The 25,094-nt window shown below is 36.2% G+C and overlaps 1 protein-coding gene and 1 long non-coding RNA gene across 2 annotated transcripts in view; one reads left to right on the forward strand and one right to left on the reverse strand.

The window, feature by feature from the left end:
* Nucleotides 1-25,094, reverse strand: part of TNR (tenascin R) — a 685,145-nt gene that overhangs the window by 460,949 nt on the left and 199,102 nt on the right. The window lies entirely within an intron of this gene.
* Nucleotides 13,122-13,837, forward strand: LOC141540546 (uncharacterized). The gene is made up of 2 exons (XR_012481580.1): nucleotides 13,122-13,364; nucleotides 13,476-13,837. It is a non-coding gene; the product is annotated as an uncharacterized LOC141540546 (long non-coding RNA).

Below are 25,094 nucleotides of genomic sequence, written 5' to 3' on the forward strand. Positions count from 1 at the left end.
TTTCTACAGGATAAGAGAATTGTTGCCTACCATCCACTCTGTCATGCTAAGTCTCCTCCTGGGCTGATATGGGCAGGAGGTGGAATATTTCACACTGATGGCTGCGCAACTTGGCTGACACTGGTGCTGAATTTCTTTTATTGGACTCTATTTCTTACATTAATTACTGGCTGTAAACTCACTTGGTAGAATGGGGTGGTCTCTACTTTTCCCTTTCCATCTTCATTTTCTTGGTTCTGTAATATCCTTGTTCTTTTAATATGACCATTTGTATTCCACTATTTTCTGGTGTGTTTGTCATTTCTCCACCATGTTTCATTAGCCTTTGGCAAACATTCCAAAATAATAAAGACAGAAGTAGAATAGCTCTCCTAGACGGCACTGTTTATTTAGGGCCACCGTAGAAGGGGTTTAAAAGTCCTGTTAGAATTCTATGCCTCTTTGTCTAATGTCTTTTTAATATCTGTGCATGTCAGGTAGAATGGAGACGATGAGAACTGATTCTTCATTCTTTTTCATGCATCTCCCCTTCTTAGAGTTCTGCTTATGTTGTTTGACCCTCTTGAGATCTCCTTCACCACCTCTACCAGTGATTCTTAAAATGATAGAGTTAAAGGAGAGCTTGGGGGTCATTCCACTAGAATTTCTCATTTTACATATATGAAAAGTAAAGACTAGAGTAATGAGGGATGTTGGTAAATATCACATAATGAATTCATGGAAGAGCTAGAACTGAGTCTCAGGTTATTAAGTTCTCTAGCTAACCCCACTCCATTAACCTCAACCATCTCTCAAGGCTCAACCCAAGCTAGAATGGATGCTGGGCTTAGAATCAGGAAGTTTGCACTTGTATTCTATCTTCCATGTAAATGTTCAAGCTATGTGAACATGATTGCTTGACCTTTCTGAGCCTCAGTTTACTTATGTATAAAATATTTATACCTTATATGGCTTCACTTTGTGAAACTTGATAATAACATATTTCACAAGACTGTAAAGTTGTTTTAAAAGCATTTAAAAGTTTTCCAAAGACCTTATATATATAGATAGATAGATATAGATATAGATATATCTATAGATATATCTATATCTATATCTATCTATCTATCTATCTATCTATCTATCTATCTATCTATATATATATATATATATATATATATATATTATGAATCTAAGATTCTTCTTCTAGGATCTTAAGATATATAATGTATCTTAATATAATTCATGCTGTGTATTTTAATGGCTTCCTGGACACTCTAGGCCACATTGCTTTCTCTTTTCTCTCAATCCCTAAAGCATCTGCCATCTATATCATTCATTACAGCACTTAGTCAAAAAGAATTTATTGAATTCTTGCTATGTCAAGCATCGTGCTAAGTGTTAGAAATATAAAGAGAGACAAAAACAGTCCCTGCCCTCAATGAGTTCATGCTCCATATCAAGCAACTAATATGTACTACTGTTATTTGTTTCTTTCACATAAGTCTTATCTCCTCAATGATTACTGGGACAATGTCATATGGAGAATATATTAATGATTTTTTTTGGTAATTAGGGTAAAGCATAAAACTGATGAAATTCACCAAGAAGGGAAGACTAGTTATAAGAGAAGCAGTACATTGTAGTAGAAAGAACTGAACCTCAGTTCAAACCCCAGCTCTGCCACGTAATATTATATTATTCTTTTATTATTGTTCAGTCATTTTTCAGTTGATTCTTTGTGATCCCATTTGGTGTTTTTTGGCAAAGATATTGCTCTTTCCTTTCCCAGCTCATTTTACAGATGAGGAAACTGAGGCAAGCATGGTTAAGTAACTTGTTCAGAGTCAGTAAGTGTCTGAGTGCTAGATTTGAACTCAAGAAGTTGAATCTTCCTGCTTCCAGGCTTAATGCTCTATCAACTGTGCCATTGTATTACTTTGAATGAGTTAAATTACTCCTCTGGGTCTTATTTGGCTCATAAGTAAAATTATTTCTAAGGTTCCTTCTGACTCTAATCCCAAAAAGTTAGTTTTATCCACCATGGATTTAGAACATCGTGATATCAGTAGGATAGGGACCCAAACTCCTCAGAACTCAGAAATGGCCAGAGTCTGAGCCACTTGTCCCACTATCTGTGTAAAGCATATGTAGGAGCTATTTCTCCATCAAGTGTTGAAGCAGACACAAAGGCAGAACTAACAGACTCTGCTCTGTAGACAGAGAGGTGGCTGTGAGAAACAAAATGTTTTTCAAGAACCAAAGTGTGGAAGACACTCCAGAAGAAGGATGAACTGGTATGAGACTTGAAATTTGGAGGGAGCAGAAATGCTTTTAGGAAGACAGTTAGATGGCACAGTGGATGGAGTATCAGACCTGAAGTCAGGTAGACTCAAATTTCTGAGTTCAATTCTAGCCTCAGATAATACTAACTGTGTGACCCTGGGCAAGTGACTTAACCCAGTTTGCCTCAGTTTTCTCATTTGTAAAATGAAGTGAAGAAGGAAATGGCAAATCACTCAATTATCTTTATCAAGAAAACCTGAAATGGGTTCATAAAAGAGTTGGACATGACTGAACAACAGCAACACAAGGGGGACCAGTTTAGGTCAGAAATTAGTTATCTCAAGGAAATGACTAAGATTATAGAAGGATTATAGAGGGAAAGTTCTTATCAAAGTTTTGAGATTCCTGTGCTAATAATTAAAGCTTGAAAAAATTTAGGTTCCAAAGGCTTTAGATACAACTGATCCATAATAAGAGAAGTGAGAGTAGTCAACACTAAGGCCCATACTGAGTAGACTGGGCCTGAAGCAACAGAAAATGAAGAATAGACATTAGATGACCTGGACTTGGTGCTTAGCATCAGGATATAAAAATATAAAACTTTTCATCTGTTCCAATTTTTACTGTGACTTCTTCCTTCATTGCTTTTGGTGTAGGCTTTGCAGTAAACCAACTTTTAAAACCTAAGCATTTGCTGTTATGGTAAAACAGAGGAAAGTTAGGAAAGAGAGGGAAGAAAACAAATCTTTTCCTTTAATCCATTGGGTATAAGGAATTCAGGCCCCAGAGAAAAGATAGGGACATTGAGAGCCCACAAGAGGATATAATACCAGTAATATTTACTAAGTTTACTATGTACAGAGAGGTGACTGGGTTAGGAAGGAGAGAGTTATAAAATCTAGCTATGATAGTTTTTGGTCTGTGAACTTGAAATTTAGTAAAAAAAAAAATGCAACACTGTTGATTACTATTGATATGCAATGTCATGTAATAAGTGAATTAAAAAGAATTCAACCCAGAAAAAGTAATGTTCTATGCTGAATAACAAGTAATCAATTATTGAGCACTTACTAATTGCCAGCTGTATTCCAAGCACTGTGTTAGGCACTGGAGATGTAAAGAGAAAAATGAAAATTCTTGCCCTCAAGGAGTTTACATTCTATCCATAAGAAGCTCCATGAGGCAAGACAGACTCTAGAAGAAATTGGGTGGTCCCCTGTTCTCCACACCTGAAACTTTAGATCCCATGAATTAGAAATGTCTAGAAAATAGAAAACTTGCAAGATTAAGAAAATTGATTGTTGGCAAAATCATAAACCTAATTTTCCAGAGCAGAAAGAAACTATGAGATAATTACACAAGATGGAAGCTCAGCATATTTTCGTCACCCTTGGATGTCAGCTTCCAACATTAGTAGCTTTGCCAAACCAATCTTTCTTCCTCCTCATATTTAGGGCTCTTTGCTTATCATATTGGGAACTAAATCCCAGCAAAATGTGAAGTCATAAAGCTTGGTCCTCTTCTGAATGATTGTAGTCAAAATAGCTCTTTTTCTAAGTGGACAAAATGTCCTTATTTAATGTCCTTCCGGATCAAAAGAGGCCGAAGAGAAATTTTTCAAAATTTCCCTAAATATTTCACCCTTGAGTTGATAATAAAGGTTTCCATGGGGAAAGGGCATATATTTCAGAGCTTTATCAGTTCCTAGAAACAGGGAATAATAATGAAATCATGTTTCTCCCCCCACACCTTGGCTTTAACTACCATGAATGCTTCTGTGCTCACTATAATAATGATGTTTTACATTTATATGACACCATTCTTCAGAGAAGTTCAAAGTGCTTTACAAACATTATCTCATTAAATCCTGTCAACAGGATTCAAAAAGTAGATAGTGACAAGTCTGATTATCCCCAGAGCTCTAAGTTTCCCTCAGGTACAAAGAGGCGAGAGTAGCTATCCAGGGTTGTGAATATGTTCCTGCTTATTTTGAGTATCCTTGTCTCACCAGCCCAGCACATGTGCCTTGCTAGATGTGTTGTGTTCCCCTTCTTCCCACTCCCACCTCTAAAGAAGAAAAGTGTCAGTTAATTCTTTAGCTATAGAGGTCCAACTTACTTTCCAAAAATTCAAGTAATAATAATAACAATGACAATTATTATAGTATATAATAGCTAGCATTTTTTATGGTTTGCTTTAAATGTTTATAATGTTCTTTATATATGTTATTTCATTTGATCCTTACAAAAACTCTGTGAGATAGGTGCTATTATTATCCCTATTTTATAGATGAAGAAACTTCAGTTAAGAGAGGTTATTTGACTTGTTCAGGACCATACAGCTAGTAAATATGTGAAGCAAGATTTGAACTCAGGTTTTCTCAGTTTCATGACTCCATTTACTGTACTACCTATGGGCCTCTGAATAATTGAACAAATTAAGAAGTGATTGTCAAGGGAAAATCTTCCTAATAATTAAAACAATTTAAAAAATAGAATGAGATGTGGAAGATCATACATTCATAATTTGGGAGCTCAAAGAGTCCTTAGAGGCCTAATTGCCTCATTTAATTGAAGCTCAGAGGGATTAAGTGGTTTGCTCACCATGGAGGAAATACAGAATTGAATTGGGATATCATTCCTTTGGCTAAAAATCCAGTGTTCTTTCCAGGGAAATGAGAGAGACAGAGAGACAGAGACAGAGACACACAGAGAGACACACACGCACAGAGAAAGAGAGAGACAGAGAGACAGAGAGAGAAGGCTACTTCTTTGGAATGCTTTAAAGGGAACTCTGATCAGGTCCAGGTTTACCTCATTGGATGAACCACTATTATGACTATTCATAAAAATTCACCACTTTCAACCATAGGAGTCAATTAATCATTAGCCATGTTATTTTGCATCTTTAGTCTTTTCTTGGAAATCTCTTGCTGTCCTCAGCTGGTAATTTTCTGTTTGGAAATTAGACCATTTGGAAACAATTCCAATGGCTGTGCATATAGTGAATGTTTAATAAATATTTTTGAATGAATAAATAAATGCTCAATCTCAAACCAGTCCACCAGGTCCAGTTGGACTGAAATTCCAATGAAATGATTTCTTATGTGGCAGTGTGGTACAGTGGAAAGAGCACTGTCCTAGAGATTCAGAAAGTCCCATTTGAGCATCGCCTTTTACAATATTGGCTGAGTGGTCCTGGAAAAGCCACCTGGCCTTTCAGAGACCCCAAGAAACTCTCAAATTAAATGATGCTTCACAGGTATAACTTTACATTAGTACAAGAAATTCTTCATTTGGACATTTTCTATGCTAATAAAACCAAAGGTCTGCAATAAAAAATAGAAAGGAGATCTAGATGGTGTTTTCTAGTTCTAAGATACTTTTAATATATTATCCATCTGTTCCAGAGCTTAACATAGTGCTTGGCACACAGTAGGCACTTGATGTTTATTTACTTATTGCTCCCTATAATATCCTTCTGAAGGAGATCCAGGAAGAATTATATGCACTTCACAGATGGAAGATCACATATTGATGAGTTGAAAGGGACTTGGAGGCCAGCTACTCCAAATCCATTCTTTTCAGATGAAGAAAATGAGACCCAAGTAATTTGTCTAAGACCACCATAGATAGAAAGTGTAGCATTAGGATCTGAACACATTCTCTATCTTCAAAGTTAGTGGAATTAAGGAACACTTTTCAGGGTCCCACAGCTAGTAAATGACTAGCTTCCTTTTGACTTAAGCTAATTTCCCCCATGTTTTCTACTCTTCCATACTAGCCCTCTGGATGCTAGGTGGTGCCATATTGAAGAGAGCTGTTGTTGTTTGTCCTTTGTTTTCCAAGAAGACCATGACACCAGAGAGGTGATGCCATGGCATTCAGGTGAATTAGATTTAAATGAGGGTGAGCTCGGCAAAATCACCTGCCTCACTTTCTCCTCTAGTGGCCAGATATACATCAGGATCATTAGAGATGGTCCTGGAAATCTTGGTCTCAATTTGACTGACAAAATTTTATTGCACCCATTCAGTGATTAAGGCTAGATAGCATTGGAGGCAAAGAATGGCCTCTTTTACCTATAGGAAAAGAGGAAGGAAGGGAGGAGGGAAAAAGGAAGGGAGGAAAGAAGGGAGGGAGGGAGGGAGGAAGGAAGGAAGGAAGGAAGGAAGGAAGGAAGGAAGGAAGGAAGGAAGGAAGGAAGGAAGGAAGGAAGGAAGGAAGGAAGGAAGGAAGGAAGGAAGGAAGGAAGGAAGGAAGGAAGGAAGGAAGGAAGGAAGGAAAAAATGGAGAGAGGAGGGAGGGAGGAAGAAAGGTGTTCTCTCTCAGGGTTGTTAGGAGGATCAAATAAAGTAATATTTGCAAAGATTTTAGCACAGTGATTAGAGCACTGTTGTTCATTTGTATCCAATTTTTTGTGACTCTGTGGAACATACTACTCATACAAGGATATTGGCAAGGAAATTGAAGTGGTTTTCCATTTATTTTTAATAAGCCAAATAGAGGTTAAGCAACTTGCCTAGTAAATATCTTAGGTCCGATTTGAACTGTGGTTTTCTAGTAAATATCTTAGGTCCGATTTGAACTATGGTTTTCCTGACTCTAGGGTCAGTGCTCTATCCACTATTTCACCTAGTTTCCTGGATGCTTAATAAATGCTTGTCTTCTTCCTTCTTTGAAAATGTTCCCTCTGCCTATAAGATGGGATCTCCTTTCTTTTAAAACACCCAAACTGGTGCTAATAGGATTGCCATTTCTATTGAAAATAAGAGCACAGGTTATTACTTGAAGGTAACTGTCATACAAATTTTCTAAGGAATAGAGGGTGAGGGAGATGAGGAGTTAACCAGAGCAGAGAGGTAAATTACACCTGGCCAATAGTAGGATCTAAAAGAATTTAGCCTGGGACAGAAAGAAATTAGGCTTCAAGGAGGAAAGAATTTTAATTAAAATGGAAACTTCTCTCCCTGTTACTATCATTGTATTTCTTGAGGCTTAGGATAGTTATAAGATAATTAAAAAGCATGGAATTACTGTGAATCAACTCAAGCCATGAGCGCCTTAACAAACCACTTCCTACAGCGTTAGTGAAATAATTGGTAAATGTTGTTGCTGAGTTTCTGGACAGATTTGGAAGGATTCTGGAGAATAGAGGCCTGAAGAAGGGCAAATATTTTCTTGATTTTCAGAAAAAGGAAAGTGCAAACTTTAAGTCAGAAGTCTTGACTTGAATTCTTAGCAAAATTCTAGAATATATTATTTAAAAGGCAGATTCTGCACACTTAGAGAAACAGTGATGACTAAAAGTCAGAATGGTTTCACCAAAGATAAATTGTGTCAAACTACTCTCATTCTGTGTATACTTGTGCAAATTTCATCCCTTCAAGAGAAACCAGAAATCAAGAGGCATTTATTAAGTGCTACTTATGTGGTAAGCACTGGGCTAGATACAGGATACATCTAATGGGTATAAAAGATGAAGTATTAGATCTAGAATGAGAGCTGCTTGATTTAACATACTGTCTTGAGCATTTACTATATCACCCTGGGCAAGTTACTTACCCTATGTCATTCTTCTTGTGAGGATCAAATGGGATGATATTTGTAAAGTGATTTACAAACCCTAAAGCTTTGTATAATTTCTAGCTATTATTATTATTATTATTATTATTATTATTATTATTATTATTATTATTATTATTATAACAGATGCTTCTTGAGAGCAGGAATAGTTTTATTATTTTTTTCAAAATTTCTTCAGAACCTAGCATGGTACCTAATACACAAAGATTTCTTAATAAATGCTTGTTGATTAATTTAGAGGTTTTGACAGGATAATTAGACTGGAAGAGTATAAGAAGTAGATAGGACATGTTTCGATGTCAACAAAAGAGTTGGCAAAGTCTCTAGGGCTATCTTTGGGAGAGATCTGAAATGATGTGAGTTACATGGTATTAGAATTAGGCAAATTTGAAACAGACTAAATGAGTAGAACCAAGGAGTAATTGTGGATAATTTGGTGGGGGCAGAGGAAGTCTCTACCAGAGCACCTCTAGGATTCTCCCTATCTCTGAGTTTGCTAACATTTTATCAGTGACTTGGATGAAGTAAAAGAAAACACATTGATCAAAAATGTTCATACTACCAAATTAGAAAACATAAGTAAGATTTTGGGAGAGAGTCAGGAGCCAAAAAGACCTCTATAAGCTACAATAATACTCTAAACCGAATAAGATAAAGATATAAAGGCTTTATAAGTAGGTTAAAAAAAAAAAACAGAAATATAGACTATTGAGCATGATAAAATAAGAGATTTGGGATTTTGAATGGATTGTAAGTTCAGTATGAGTCAATAGTTTATTGTGGCAATTCATAGAACAAGTAATACTATTCTAGGCTACCCCAGAAGAGTCATAGGACCCAACATGAGAGAGGTAAGAGTTGTCATTCTCTGCAGGCCACACATAAACATTGCGCTCACTTTCAGTCAGCATATTTAAACAAGTTGCCACTTGTTTGGAAACGGAGACTAACAGGCTGAGGAGTCTACTAGAGAATAGGCTAGTCAAAGAAACAAGGAATATTGAACCAAGAGAAGACATAGGGAACAGAAAATTTGTCGTCCAATTATTGAAGGGCTTTTATAGGGGGGAGGATTGCACTTGTTCTGCTTGGGAACTTGGAGTGATAGATTAAAAAGTACAGAAAGGTAAATTAAGGTATTATCAGAAAAAAACATAACTCCCTATTAATTAGAGCTATCCTGAAAGGGATGAGCTGGCTATGAGAGGCTTCCCTTCATTAAAGATATTCAAGTAGATGTTGAAAGATCCTTTTTTGGGCATATTTTTAAAAGGAATTCTTGGTTAGATACAAGTTCAACTAGTTAGTCTCTCCATCTCTTAGATTCCATGATTCTTTTATGATATTTGGTAATGGTGTAATGGTAACTATAAAAAGGGTTGGTCAAACTTAAGTACCCAGTGCTTTGGGATGTATGTGTATATATAATATATATACACATTATATTGTATTATATATGTGTGTGTAATTATATATATTTGTTATGCATATATAATGCGATATATGTGTGCATGTGTCTCTCTCTGTGTCTTTGTCTCTTTCTTTCTGCCTTTCTCTCTTTGAGGTGAACCAATCCATTCTTCCTCTGGATCCCTTCTGGTCATCATTATCATCAAAATTTATTTCATTCTTTTTATTTTTTCCCCAATAACTACTTAGTTGGTAATTGTTCATTCATTTCTTCCTTCCTTCCTTCCTTCCTTCCTTCCTTCCTTCCTTCCTTCCTTCCTTCCTTCCTTCCTTCCTTCCTTCCTTCCTTCCTTCCTTCCTTCCTTCCTTCCTTCCTTCCTTCCTTCCTTTCTCCTCTTGAGATGTTATCTGACCTTTTCTGGGATAGCTATGGAGGTGTATAAATGTATAAATAGAAATATAGGGGAGGGGCACTAACAACTGATAAATCAAGAAAGATCTTTCGAAAGAGGTAGCATTTCAGACAAGATGTCAAGATCATTCTAGGCACAGGAATATCGTCCGTGCAAAGGCAAAGGGAGAGGAGATGGAATGTCTTATATGAGGAATGATTTGGTTGAAATACAGAATTTGTAGTGAAGTGTTGAGAAATAAGCCTTCCTCTCCTTCCTTCTTGTCCATAAATATTCATGGAAAGAAGGGGAAATGAATTTATTGTTTACTATGTGCCAGGCATTTTGCTAGGCTAGAAAGAACTTACCAATGACAGAAGGGAATACGGATATATATATATATATATATATATATATATATATATATATATATATATATATATATATATATCTTAGAGATACTCTCCATTGAGAAAATTGATCTTTACCCATTTTATAACCAGTCTTGAGTATTGTCTAAGGCAGGGACACATTAAATTACTCGGCCAGGAGCATACAGACTTTTACGCAAAACTATTTTGACACTAGCTCTCTTCTGTCTACTATTGTTTCTACAAGCATCTTATAATACATTAATAATAATTATAATGACAGAAGGTAACATAAATAAGAGTCTCTAAAAATTCTTTTAAAAACACACACATTGTGAGTAACTCATGGTACTTCTCAAACTATTAGTAATTCTATAAACTTTAGACCTTACCTGATACAATGTAGTCCAATTCAAAAAAGATTTATGTATCACTGAGCCCTTTTTTCCCCTCCACGGACATTTATTTCTGTAGTGATACAGCTGTCTGTTGACAGTATCCCCTTTAACGGATATAGGTGGTTATCATAAATGAATACTTTCAACTAGTACCCTGAGTGTGTCCAAAAATTGCTCTACTCTTGATTGTTTCCCTTTACCTTCTTTTCAGTCTCTTAGTTCTCTTGGTTTGAATCAAAGTTTAGCTCTCAACCTTGCTGTAGTAGTTTCAGTACAACAGAAATACTTGCTTTTTTGAAATGAAACATTCATCTATTCATTCATTCAACAAATATTTTATTAAGCACTTATTCTGCTCAGCTCCAGGGTGATAATCCTATCTTCACTTAACTCCTCTGACTATGAATTCCTTGGTAGATTGACTTTTTCTCTCTTTCCAACTTGACAGGCTGAACTCTAAGCTCTTTCTTTAACAACTGCTTGCTTTATCCTTCTAGTTACTGTGGCGGTCAGTCCTTGCTTCTTACTACCTATATGATCTTGTGAAAAAATTCTCTCTGCCACATTTCCCCTTTTTTATTTTTTGATTAAATGAAAGGCTTGGAACAGATTGAAGATTATTTGTGGTTCTCAGTTGGATAAACCTATAACTCTAGGTACCTATGACCAGTTCTGATTATTCTTAACCCTTCAAATGCAATCATGTGAATGTATGTGCAAAGTATTTTTCAAGACTTAAAGCCCATTCAATTTGTAGCTATAATTATTGTTACTGTTCATATATATATATATATATATATATATATATATATATATATATATATTTATGTCCCCAACATATATATAGTCCCCAAGATTATATAGATAATTTGTGTTCAAGGAGGTATTTGAACAAAGGTTGTTTGATTACAGAACCAGATTCTTTTCCCTAGATTTTATGGTACAATGAATAATAATGCTGGACAAGTGAAATGATTTGTTCAAAATCAAAAGAAAAATGTAAGAAGGGTAAGGGGTGATGAGTCATGCAACTAGTTAGTAGCAGAATCAGGACTAAAATCAAGCTCACTAAGGAGGAACCAGAGTACTTAAATATGGAAGAAATCCTGGAGATCATTTAGTCCTGTTCTTTGTTTTTTACAGATAGAGAAATTGAAGTCAGGTAAGGGGAGTAGTTGATTGCTTAAAAACCATCTGTAAAGGTCTGAAACTATGAAAAGATGTACTTGAATCAAACAACAGAGCTAATTACCTATTCAATATGAGACAATGGCTCTACTTACTATATGTTTGGATAAAAGGCTCTTCTCACAGTTGATGGCTCAATGTTTGGTATTAAGATAATCATAGGTAAGGATTAGAGGGTGGGGTGAGACAGGCCAGAATCACTTAATGGCAGGATGAGGAGGGGAAAGGTAGAAATTCCAGACTCCAGAATCGAGAAGAGATCTTTGGCAAAAACTCCTGGCAGTTTGCCTGCTTCTTTCCCTTCTCCCCCTAAAGACAAAGGACTTTTACTTATCCTGACTCTGGCTGATCCTGAGGTCTCCAGGGAGCTAGTTTGGACTTATCATCCAAGAATGATCAAGGCTCACATCATGCTTCAAGGAATCCTAAAACATGCCAAGTTTTGTTTTATTTTCTACATGAATCTTATGTTGCTTGTCAATAGAAATTATAAAAGAATAATTTTAGGAGTTGAATACATGAGTGCTGCTCAAGTATTTTATAAGGAGAAGAGTTCTATCATAATGAGAAATTTTGAAAATCATCGCTCTAGGGGAAAGAGCACACACCTTCAAATCCTGTTACTGCCACTTATTACTTTGGGCAATTCAATTAGCCTCCCTGTGCCTCAGTTTCTTTATCTGTAAAATATAGGGTGTGGGAGAGATGGCCTTGTAAGGTCTCTTCCAGTTTTATAACCTGTGATTCTCTTATAAGGTACCATCCCTCTAATGTTATTAAGAAGCAGGGCCTAGAACTGGCACTCTGCTTTTTGGATCCCAAATCTAGCACTATTTTCACTAGGGCTATCACCAAGTATAACCTTTTGGGAACACTGTAAGCCTTGATACCTTCCCTTGTGAGGAAATATAACATTAATACAAAGTAAGAAATAGAGAGTGGGAGACTAGGTGTAGAGGTATCAGTGCTTCTCTATTGTCACCAGCCTATCTAAGGAATCCCTTATCCTTCCTTCCTTTCTTTTTTCTCCTATTACTGTGATGACATTCATAGCTTTGGAGACCTTTTTGTGCATGGTGGACTCCTTATCCCCCTTCTCCCTTCCTGACCCCCCTATTACACACATTCACAAACCAGGTAATACTCTAATGTAGGCTCCTTTTCAGTGAAACTCATTGGAGGAGGAGGAGGAAAACTGACTGGGACTAGAGCAAGAGCCCATTCCAGACTAAAGTAAAATGTATCACCTCTGCTCAGGACTAAAAAAGAGCTGATTATTCACTTCAACTTGTCACCACTCTGGTCTGGGGTATTTGTTCTTCCTTGCTGCTACAGGAGAATTTGACTAACATGATTAACAGCTGAGGAGACCATCATAGCAACACTAATGTGAACACCAATAGTACAATGACCCATGGCTACAAACTTCCTCCTTTCTCTTTCACCTCAGGTACTCGGAGGACTCCATCAAGCATTGTTCCACTGTTGCCATAGTAACAGAAGCAGGCCATTAGAGCATTACAGGGAAATGTGAAGACTTTGGGGTCTTGAGATTTGTCAGGGAGTGACAGAATAATTCACATGTGCTCCTGAGCATCAGGGTGGCAGGATTAATGGGGTTTTATTCAGTCCTCAGCTTGCATGAGTGTCTTCCATTAGCAGTAATGGAAGCCATACGGCTATTTGGGGGCAGAGAGTGGGGGTGGGAGAAGTGGTAGAAGGAGAGAGAAAACACTAAATGTCTATGCAGTCATGGTAAGTAGTGCTGGGGAAGCAGGCTAGCTACAAAGCCAGTAGAAGACATAGGTAGAAGAACTGGTGTTTCTAACTGAGCAGACCTGATACTTCATATATGTTTCATTTCAGTTTCTTGGATTCCCTGACACAAGACACTGTTTTCACTGCTCTGCCTCAGGAATAGTTCTGCGGGACAATCAATATTGGTCCTTTTGGGTGAGCGGAATCTCTACTGAGGATAGGAACAGATGAAATGGAGCATGAAGGAATCAGGAATAAGATGAAGAAGAATTTCTTGGTGCTAAGGACTGTTAAACTTTGGAACGTGATTGCAGAGAATTTCATCTTCGGAAAGGATTTAAAGTCTCTATGAATACTTTCATTCAAGGACTACAAAGGACTTGGAGAAGTCATTCAGTCCATGAGGACAGGACCTCATCTAATCTGAGGAAACTCTAGCACCATTTTTCATAAAATGAACTTCATTTCTTGTCCATTTCTGCTAAAGAGTATGACAGTAAGTGAAAGAGAGGAGGGACAGAATAAGCTATTCTTGTGATGTCCCAAAGAGACCTATTCCTAACAGCCAATGCTTTCAAAGTTCTTTCAGTGTTTTCTGAGTTCCCCAATGGTTGGGAGAGTTTAAAAAATCATAGGTCTAGTGCTAGAAGGGACCTCAGAGTCTTCCTAGTTTAACTCCTTCATTTGACAGATAAGGAAACTGAGGCCTAAATATTTTACTCAAGCTGTATGCAATTACAGCTCCTCAGAAGTGGAATTTAATCTTTTGATTGCAGAACCTGGACTCTTTCTATTAACCGGTGGGATGATTTTGCTCTAACAATGATTATTCTCAACTGTGCATTGAATTTTAGACCTTAGAGAGCAGCTGTCCTAAGAGCTAGGCCAGAAGAAAATGGAACCTCATGGAAAGAGCTAGCTTGACCTAAAAAAAATTGCAAAGTAATTTGGCCCAAGTCCAGGTGCAGAAACAAAAACTTCCAATTTACAAATTCATCTATATCAAATAACATATTTTCTGCATGTTCATATATGTGTATGTATTAATATATATATGAATTGTGTGAATACATATATATAATATATAAATCCACACACATTATATATATATATATATATATGTATGTGTGTGTACATACATATATATGTGTATATGTGTATGTATATGCATGCATATATATGTATGGATATATATGAAAGAGAAGATCCAGCTCAAACACTATCTCCTTCATGAAGCCTTCTTTGATCTATCAGATAGTACTTAATGCATCTTATTCTAAACTCACATGCCCTTGTTTACCATGCTCTCTTGCACTAATTCTATTCTGATTTGTATCACATTTACTTCCACAAGTCATGTTATCTGGATGCCTCTAAAGTCCTTTATAACTCTAAAGTCTATGAACCACAGATCTCTAACACCTTGTAAGTTCTTAAAGGATAGATATCATAACTCACTTCTCTTTGTTTTATTTATTCATTTATCTTTTTTCAGCTCCCTTTTGTGTATTGTCTTTCCCCATTAGAATATAAACTTCTCAAGGTCAGGGACTGACTTTCTTTACTCATATTTGTATCCTTAAGACTGGTGAATAGTATATGTTTAATATATTCTTGCAGCAATTAGGTAGTATACTGCATAGAGACTGGGCCTGAAGTCATGAAGGATCTGAGTTCAAGTGTCATCTCAGACTCTTACTAGCTATGTGACTCCTGAGAAAGTCATCTAATCTCTACCTTCCTCAGTTTTCTTCAACTGTAAAATGGGAATAATGATAACACATACTTCGTAGATTTGTTGTAGCAAACATATAAAATAATAGTATGCATAAAAAGCTTAGCAGAATACCCAACACATAGTAGATGCTTGTCCTTGTTCTGCTTCTGAGAACCAAGAGAGTACTGTACTAATCTGCTCTATGACTTGGTAGATGTACTTTATCTCTCTATCCTTGGTTTTCTTAATCTGTAAAATGAAAGAATTAGGCAAGATGATCTCTTCTGTGTCTTCTTCTAGCTCTAACAATCCACAATATAATGGCTCTGAAAAAGAAGATATTTTCCTTGAAGAACTTAACTCTTGGGGATGAAGGTGCAAGGATGGTAGGAGGGAGTGGAGAGTGGACAAATATGAAAAACATGCAATACTTTTTAAAAATGAAAAATGCAATTATGCACATGAGGATTGAGGGAGAAATAAAGAAATACAGAATATTAGAGCTAGAAATCAGCCATTTCATAAGCATTTATTAAGTGCCCCACTATGCTAAAAATGTAAAGAAAGGGAAAAATCCTGAACTCAAGGAACTAACATTCTAAATGGAAGAACTTTCAAGATCCTTTAGTCTAGGCATTGGTAAACTGGCATAAGGATCATAGTTTTCTAACTTTCAAAGAATCACAGAATTTCGGGTTAAGAAGAGACTTTGGTTGCCATTTAGTCTAGTCCATATCTGAGACAAAATGCCCTTTCCAGTTTCACAATAAGTCTGCTACTTGATTTTTGTTTAATGACCTACCCAAAGGAGAAACCTACCATTCCCAGATATGGCCCATTCTACTTTTGAATACCTCTAATTGTTAGGGAGGTTTGTCTCAGTCAGCAAGACTAAACTTAACTTTCTGCAACTTTAACACATTGTTCCTGGTTCCACTCTCTGTAGCCAAATAGATTAATTTTAAATGTTCTCCATGATGCTTCCTCCAACACCTGAAGAAATCTCTACTGCCCTGCCTAAGTCTTTTCCAGATTAGAGTTCTCTCAAGAGATCCTCATATGTCATGATCTTACTATCTTGGGTGATATCTGGATCCTTACCAACTTATCAATATCTTATCCCCTTCGTTTTTTACATAAAAAGAAGTATGAGGAGGGATTAATTTATCCAGAGTCATATAATTAGTGATAGGTGGATCTAGATAGAAGTCAGATCTCTTCACTATATAGTATATTGTTTTTCTCATCCCACTAAAGCTCATTCTCCTAGTAAATAAGGGAAGATATTGGAGTTAAATCACATAAATAATTTATCTAGAATTTCATGGCTAGTACATGACCGAAGTATACTAGAACATAGGGATAGAACTTGGCCTTTAATTTAATTTCTTTGGCGAACTCCCAAGTGAAGAAATTCTTTCTACTAAGGAAGATTAACACCTTCTCTACAAGTTACACTTCTCTAGAGTTGTTTGAAGCACTGAGAGAGTAAATATCTTATGTAGACAGATGATAGAAAGAGAAGAAAGGGAGAAAAGAATTTATTTATCATCAACTATGAGTCAGATATTGTGCAAAGCATTTTACATATGTTATCTCATTTGATCCTCACAATAATCCTGTAAGATAGGTGCTATTGTTATTCCCATTTTACATTTTAGGAAACCGAGACAGGTAACATTTAGTGGTTTGTCCAGTATCACATAGCTACTAAATGTCTGGGGTTGGGTTTGAACTCAGATCTTCCTGAATCTAGGCTCAGTGCTGTATTTACTGTACAGCCTATTTCTAAATACATACAGGTAGGCAGGCAGGTGGATAGACTAAGAGATAGATAAATGGATAGAGAGAGAGAGAGAGAGATAGATAGATAGATAGATAGATAGATAGATAGATAGATAGATGGATAAATGAATAGATGGAGAGATAGGTAGGTAGGTAGATGATAGATAGATAGATAGATAGATAGATAGATAGATAGATAGATAGATAGATAGATGGATAAATGGATAGATGGAGAGATAGGTAGGTAGGTAGGTAGGTAGGTAGGTAGGTAGGTAGGTAGGTAGATAGATAGACAGACAGACAGACAGACAGACAGATAGATAGATAGATAGATAGCCTTAACAGACAGACACACACAGAGAAAAAGCATTTATTAGTATTGTTCTGGGCCCAGGGAAGTCAAAAACAACAAAAAATAAGATGTTCTTTATAGTCTAATGAGGAAAGACAATGCATAAAAAAGGAGATGAAAAGGGCAGGGGGCTAGGAAGGATACTAAAATAGGGAAAAAAGTAGCCAATGTGTTTAGCCAAAAAGATAATGAGCAGCATGACTGAAAATTGTGTTAATATGGTGGCTGGGGCAAGGACTCACCAACAATTTAAGCTAGGCCCAAAGTGATGCCATTCTCAGTGGGTCAAGGCATCTGTTCAAATAGTCAGTATAGGTAAGAGACAGGACTTGAACCCAAGTTCTCCCACCAAGTTCTACTCTATCCAATGCTACCTCTCATGCTAAAATATAACATCTTCTTTCCATGTAGATCTTTTCTTAAACTATGCTGCTCATAAACATAAATTGATTAGTTATATGTCTGTAGTTAAATCAAATGAAAAATAAGTAATAAATAAGAATTCATGCCATTCATATTTGATATAGTTTTAGAAATCTTAATAACTATAAGGATTGAAAAGAAATCATTATAAAAAGTATTGGCAAACAAGTTAAAATATCTCTGTTTGCAGACAACATGATTAGAGACCTAGAACACTCAAGATATGTAGCAAAAAAAATTAATAAAAGTAATTAATGACTTTAGTAAAGGAGCAGGATGCAAGCTAAAGCAATAAAAATCATCATTATTAAGATGAATCAGGATAAATCATCAAGAATGAAGAGAAACAGAGAAATAGTTTAGAATTTTTTTCTTTGGATCCTCAGCACTTAGCATAATACCAGCTACATAGTATGTGCTTAATAAATCTTGATTAATTGCTGACTGAATAAATCCATATTCTAAACCAAAGACAATAGAATAAGTATTCAATAAAAATTTCTGTGAAAAATGGATAGCTATATGACAAAAAATTAAACACGATTAGCAACATAACTAATACTATGTATCAAAACAAACTCAATGAGCTAAGTAAATGTGTTTTTTAAAAAATAATAAAAATTTGGGGCAAAAAGAAATAACGGTATCAATAAATATGCTTGGGGAAAATGTTTCCATCAGAGAAATGAAAATTAAAGGAATTCTGAGGTTCCACCTCAGTGTAACAAAGATGACAAAAATGGAAAACAATAAATACTAAAGAAGCTGCAGAAAAAAGGTACATATAGGGCACTATTGGTGGAGTTATGAATAGTTCGGCCATCCTGCAAAGCACTTTCAACTTAGACACCCAAGATTAGTCAACTTTGCATACCTTTTGACCCTTCCAGCTGTATTATTACCATGTCTATTCTCCAAAGAAAGAAATGAATGGTGAAAAGTACTCATATGTACAAAATATTTTAGCAACTCTTTTAGTAATAGTTTTAAATGAACATTTATACAATCAGATCAAAAATAGGTTTGATTATGTAAAAATAACATTTGGTACAACAGAAAAACAAGATTTCAAAACTAAAAACAGATTAGAAAAAAATTTTGAAGTAATTATATCAGATAAAAGGTAGATGTCTAAATCCTATTAAAATGGCAAAAATATTACTTTAATTATAAAAATTCAGCATTTATATTACTATGAAAAAACAAGCTTTTATTAATACATTATTGGCACAGGTACAGATTACAGATGTATAATTACAATTTTTTGTTTTAGAGAGCAATATGGCCATACGTAATAAGAGTCACAAAACTGATCATACCTTTTTGATTTAGGGATTCCATTTCTAGCTTCCTATCCTCATAGAGTCATAAAACAGAAAAGGACCCACTGGTACAAAAATAATCATATTTTTCTATTTGTAATAGCAAAAAAAAATTAAGCAAACAAAACATGGAAGCAATTTGTATATTCAACAATTTTAAAAAGATAAATAAATTATAGTGCATTAATGTAATATAGGGGCAGCTAGGTGGCGCAGTGGATAGAGCACCGGCCCTGAAGTCAGGAGGACCTGAGTTCAAATGTGATCTCAGACACTTAACACTTCCTAGCTGTATGACCCTGGGCAAGTCATTTAAGCCCAGCCTCAAAAAAAGAAAAAAAAAAAAAAAAGTAATATAAAGATGGGAAAATCTGGTTTAGTGAATGATGAGCTGGAAACAAAGCCAGGAAGACTAAAGCTCAAATTTCAAATTGAAGACATACTAGCTATGCAATAGTTAAATCACTTAACCTCTTGATGCTCTAGGCATATCTCTAAGACTATAAGTTATGGAATAGGCACTCCCCTTCATTGGTAGTTCAATTTTCCTCTACCAATGGGTAGTTTCTTACACCAGTGAAACCATAGGTTCAATATTTATCCTTTCTTTTAATGTAAAAAATACTGATTCTATATGCAAAACAACATAAAATTATGAGGCATGAATGAAAATATGGAAAGACTTGTATAAGATAATAACTAGTGAGAGTAGCAAAACAAAAACATAAGAATTTTATTATTAGATATCAGGAAAGGAAGGAGAAAGATAAACAGAAGTAGACATAGAGGCAGAATGAGAAGAAAAGAAAAATAAAAGAGGGAGGGAAAAAAGAAAGGAAGGACAAAAAGGAAAAAAGGAAGGAAGGGGAAAAGGGAGAAGAGGAAGAAGCTGGTAGTGTTTTCACTAAGTCTCTATAGAGACATCTAAAACACAATCAACACATCTTTTTTGCTTCTATTTTATTTCCTAACTTTTTATTTCTGCCTTAATAGAGACTCAGGGATTCAGAAAAGATTTTTTCATGCTGTTTTATTTATTTATTTGATTGCTATCCAGCATTGAAAAGTATAAAAATGCATTTAGCCCTTAAAAGAAATGATAAAAAGTAAATAATGATTCTATGAAGACTAAAAAAAAAAAGTGATGCAAATTATTCTTTTGTAGTAGCACTTAGATTTCTGATAATCTGACAGCTGGTGAAATTACCACATTAATGGTTGAAGTTCTGTACTGATGAAAATCACATGTTTACCCCCTCTTTTCATTACTTCCTCCTTTCCTCTCTTTCTTATTTTACAACCCAGCTCCCTATCATTTTGCTCATAATAGCCCTGAGACGGTTCCATACAGGGTTCTTGCCCATCATTATTAACAGCTCATGACATCAGAGCCATTATACAAATCCACATGTCCTGACTTAAAGAGCAGTTATCTATCTACCATAGCATACTGTGGTGACCACTTTAGCTCCCTGGATACCTTAGAATCAGCCAGAGTCAAGATAAGCAAAAGTCTTTATTCTTGATCTTTAGCGGTAGAAGTGAAGAGACTGGACATGTAGGATCTCTGCAACCTCAACTTCTCTTCTCTCATTGCAGAAGTGACCCTGGCTAATCTCACTGCACCTTCTAGTCCCTCCTACAATTCCACACCAAACGATTGGGACAGCACAGAATATCGGGAAGGGCCATTTTCCAAGCATATTCCTATAGAGTATTGTCTAATCAGTAATTAGCTTCAAGTGCTCAATTGTCCGACCCCAGTGCATTGACTCAAGAGTTTCGGCCCTTTACAGCATACCATAACTCAGTATTTAAACTTCCTTAGTTCCTTCATCTGTTGAAGTGATGGATCATATAGTCAATAAGTATTTATTAAGGACTTAACTATATATCAGGTATAGTGTTAAGTGGTCAGAATTCAAGAAAAAAGCTAAAGACAGTTCTTGACCTTGAGGAGCTCAAAGTCCAATGGAGAATATACAAGTAAACAACAATACAAATAAGATATAAGATATATTCATCAACAGATGAAAAACACTAGAATTTATGGGGTTGAGAAAAAAGTTCTTTAGCAGTGGGTTTTTAGATGGAACATAAAAGAAATCTAGGGAAGCCAAGAGGCAGATATAAGAAAGGAGACTATTCCAGGAATAGGCAATAGTCAGAGAAATTGCAAGAGTCAAGAGATAGAATACATTGCTTAAGAAAGATCAAGGAGGTCAGTGGCACAGGATCACAGCATACCTTGTATGAAAAGATGGTCGGGAGAAGGTTTAAGAAGACTGGAAGGTAAGTGTGGGGAGCTAAATTGTAAAGGACTTACACAGAGAATTTTGTATTTGATCCTGCAAGAATTAGGGAGCTGTTGGAGTTTATTGAGTATGGGGCAGGATTGTGTGAAATATGAATAGACCAATGCTTCAGGAAATTCATTTTGGTAGCTGAATGGAGGATAGAGGGAAGAGACTTATGGCAGGTAGATCAACCAGCAGGCTATTGCAATAGTTCAGCTGTGAAATCATGAGGAACTGAACAAGGTGGTGTGCATATCAAAGGAAAGGTCATATATTTGAGAGATATGGCAAAAGATATGACAAGCCTTGGAAACTAATTGGATCTGGGGAATGAGAATGAGGAATTGAGGTTGACATCTAGGCTTCAAACCTGGGGTTATGGGAGGATGGTGTAACCCTAATAATAATTGGGAAGTTGGGGGGATGGTGTGGAGGAGAAAGAAAATTAGATGAGTTGAACTAGATTGTCTCTAAGGTCCTTCTAGTCCCAGTATCCCATGGGGTTAGTTATTCTCTAATATTGGGAAGTGCCCTAATTACCTTTGGATTCTAAGCCCTGCATATTTCATCCTGTTCAAATGTCCATAGCTAATTCATAACCAAATATTCAGTGTCTTAACCAATAAGTCAATGTATGAGCTTTACTGGATGCTACAGTGACTAAGTTTGTCTAAGCTCTAGTCCATAAAGTGATTAAAAACTGATTGTAACCACTAATAATAAATAATAATAACTGATACTCAGAGATTTGCATAAAAAATAATTAAAATTATCTCATAAGACTCACCCGACCACCATGCTTTTAGGTATTTAGTACAGGTATCAGCCCCATTTGACTAGTGAGATAAGTGGAACTGACAGATAGGAATAAAATTCCCTAGGGGTCTCTATGGTAGATAATGATATCTTCTTATACAAATGCTTGAATTTGCAACTTTTAGCCTCCAAGCTCCAGAACACCAACTACCCATAGATTAAAAAGGGAAGACACTAAACTGCCCCCATCCCTCACCCTACTCTCCAAAGTCAAAAAAATTGCCAATGAGCAAACATCACAATGGGATCACAAATGGGTTAAGTCATTTAAGATATTCATTTGGAAATGATGGAGAAAGTCTAAGAAAGACCTGAATCTTTGATTACAGGGCTTTCAGAAGGGACCTGAAGAAACATGGAGGCTGCTCTTGAGATCAGGAAGACCTGACTTCAAATCCTATCTCAAACCATTTTCCTATTTTAAAATGGGGATAATAAAATTGTATTTTTGTGAAGATTAAATATTATGATATGCTTTACAAACTTTGAATCACTATATAAATGTATTATTTTTTTTTTATCTAAGTCCCTCAGCCCTAGGGCAAAAGTTCGGTCATTTCTCTCTAGTTATGGCTTCAGAAAGTTATGGCTTCTGGTTGTTGCTGAAGCAAAAAGCACTGGTCAAGTGCCATGGAGCCTAACTCCAGTCTAGAAAGTTTCAGCAAAAATGGCACAAACTAAGCTGTGATTCATTATAATTATTTTATTATTTTATTTTAGGTTAACATATTAAGGAAAGATTAAAGAGTCTGTCTCTGTCTGTCTCTGTCTTCTCAGTGTCTTGACAGCTCCAGGCCCAGCTTTCAGAGAAGTACATCTGTGCTGATTATCTCTTGCTCCCAGGCGAGGGAGTATTGGATCCTGATCAAAACTGTCGCTTTCTACAGAAGCAGACAGAGAAATTAGGACAGTGGGGAGCCCTCCCCTCTTGCCACTCTCTTCCCCCCTCCACTGCCCTTTCCTGATGAATTCCTCAAACCTCATTGAAAGAGGAGTAGCCAGAGGTGGTTCCCAGGACACTAGCTGGCTGCATTAATCACTTTCTGTCCCTTCAACAGAGCAGAGATGGATGACCCTTCAGCTGGGCTGGGGTGCAGCAGCAGCTCTAATAACACAATTAATACTGCATGTCTGTATTCTCACAACTGCTTCTTCCTTTCCTGAAGTCCACGGCACTATGTTAGCTTCTTTGTACCAGCTGTAGAATGAGTAATAAAACTATGAAAGATCTCAAAATGGGGAGATGAAGATCCATTATTATCCTTACTGATAATATTACTACAAGTCAGCATTTATAGGCTACCAAAAATAATAATATGTACCATAGTAATTTGTCCAGTTAGGTGTTACAATGGATAGAATGTCCCAGTCCCTGGAATCAGGGAAACTCATCTTTCTGAGCTGAAATCTAGACTCAGACCTTACTTGTGTGATCCTGGGCAAGTCACTTAACCCTGTTTGCCTCAGTTTCCTCAAATGTAAAATGAGCTGGAGAAGGAAATGGCAAACCATTCTAATTCTTTCCTAAGGAAACCTCAAATAGGGTCACAAAGAGGTGAACATGACTGAAATCAATGAAGAACAACAAAAATAAAGAGAGAGAACTCTGAACAATTGGTACTGGTTTGAATCATCTCATTGATTGAGATTGATTGAGAGCCACATCCATCAGAACAGATCATTGTATAATCATCTTGTTGCCGTGTATAATGATCTCCTGGTTCTGCTTATTTTACTTTGCATCAATTCATGTAAGTCTCTCAAGCCTCTCTGAAATCTTCCTGCTGGTCATTTCTTACAGAACAATAATCTGCCATAACATTCATATTTCACTATTTATTCAGCCATTCTCCAATTGATAGGCATCCACTCAGTTTCCAGATTCTTGCCCCTATAAAGAGGGCTGCCACAAACATTTTTGCACATGTGGGTCCCTTTCCCTTCTTTAAGGTCTCTTTGGGATATAAGCAGAGTTTTTCTGAGTCTTTTTACACAACATGACTAATGTGGAAATATGTTTAAAATGATTGTAGGAGGTGCAGTCAAGAGAGCAGAATAAAGGTAGGAACTCACCCAAATTCTCTCCCAAACCACTCCAAATTCCTTTAAATAATGACTCTAAATAAATTTTAGAGTATCAGAACATCCAAAAAGATAAAGTGGAACATTTTTCAGGTGAACACAAGTTAGAAGATCAACAGAAAAGATTTGTGACTCCAGGGTAGAAGTCCAATGTGTAGTCCCTGGTGCTGGTTGTGCCAGAGCAGCTCCAAACCCAACCTGGTCCCAATTCTGATGTCTGAATCAGCAGCAATACCGGTAGCTTCCAAACCTTTTTGGCTTAGAGAAGGTCAGCAGAAAGGGTCTGTGGCACCAGAGTGGGAGTCCGGCATAATCCCAGCCTTAGCTCCAGTCAGCAAAGCTGGATTCTGTTGCTTTAGCACGCTAGATCTTACGGATACAGTGGGGTGGAGACATTCCTAACAGCTCTAGGGCTTATGGTCAGACTCCTGGAAGGATCTCTGAAAACAGCTAAGTTAAACCCCTAAAGTTTGGGACAATACACCCACCACCCCAGAAAGAGAGCCCTACTTTAACAAAATTAAAAGCTGAGTAGTAGTCTGGGAAAATGAGACAAGAAAAAAAAATTCCATTGAAAGTTATTATGGTGACAAGATCAAAATACACACTCAGAAGATAAAAGTCAAAGCTCCTATATCCAAAGTCTCCAAGAAAAATAAGAATTGGGCTCAAGCCATGGAAGAGCTCAAAAGGGATTTTGAAAATCAAGTAAGAGAGATAGAAGAAAAATTAGGAAAAGAAATGAGTATGGTACAAAAGGAAAAACAAAATGCTAATGAAGAGAATACCTTAAAAAGCAAAATTGGCTAGTTGGGAAAGGAGACACAAAAGCTCACTGAGAAAAATAATTTTTAAAAAATAGAATTGAGCAAATAGAAGCTAATGACTTTATGAGAAATCAAGATATAATAAAGCAAAGCTAAAATGATTGTA

The sequence above is a fragment of the Sminthopsis crassicaudata genome, chromosome 4, assembly GCF_048593235.1.
Source record: "Sminthopsis crassicaudata isolate SCR6 chromosome 4, ASM4859323v1, whole genome shotgun sequence".
Taxonomy (NCBI): domain Eukaryota; kingdom Metazoa; phylum Chordata; class Mammalia; order Dasyuromorphia; family Dasyuridae; genus Sminthopsis; species Sminthopsis crassicaudata.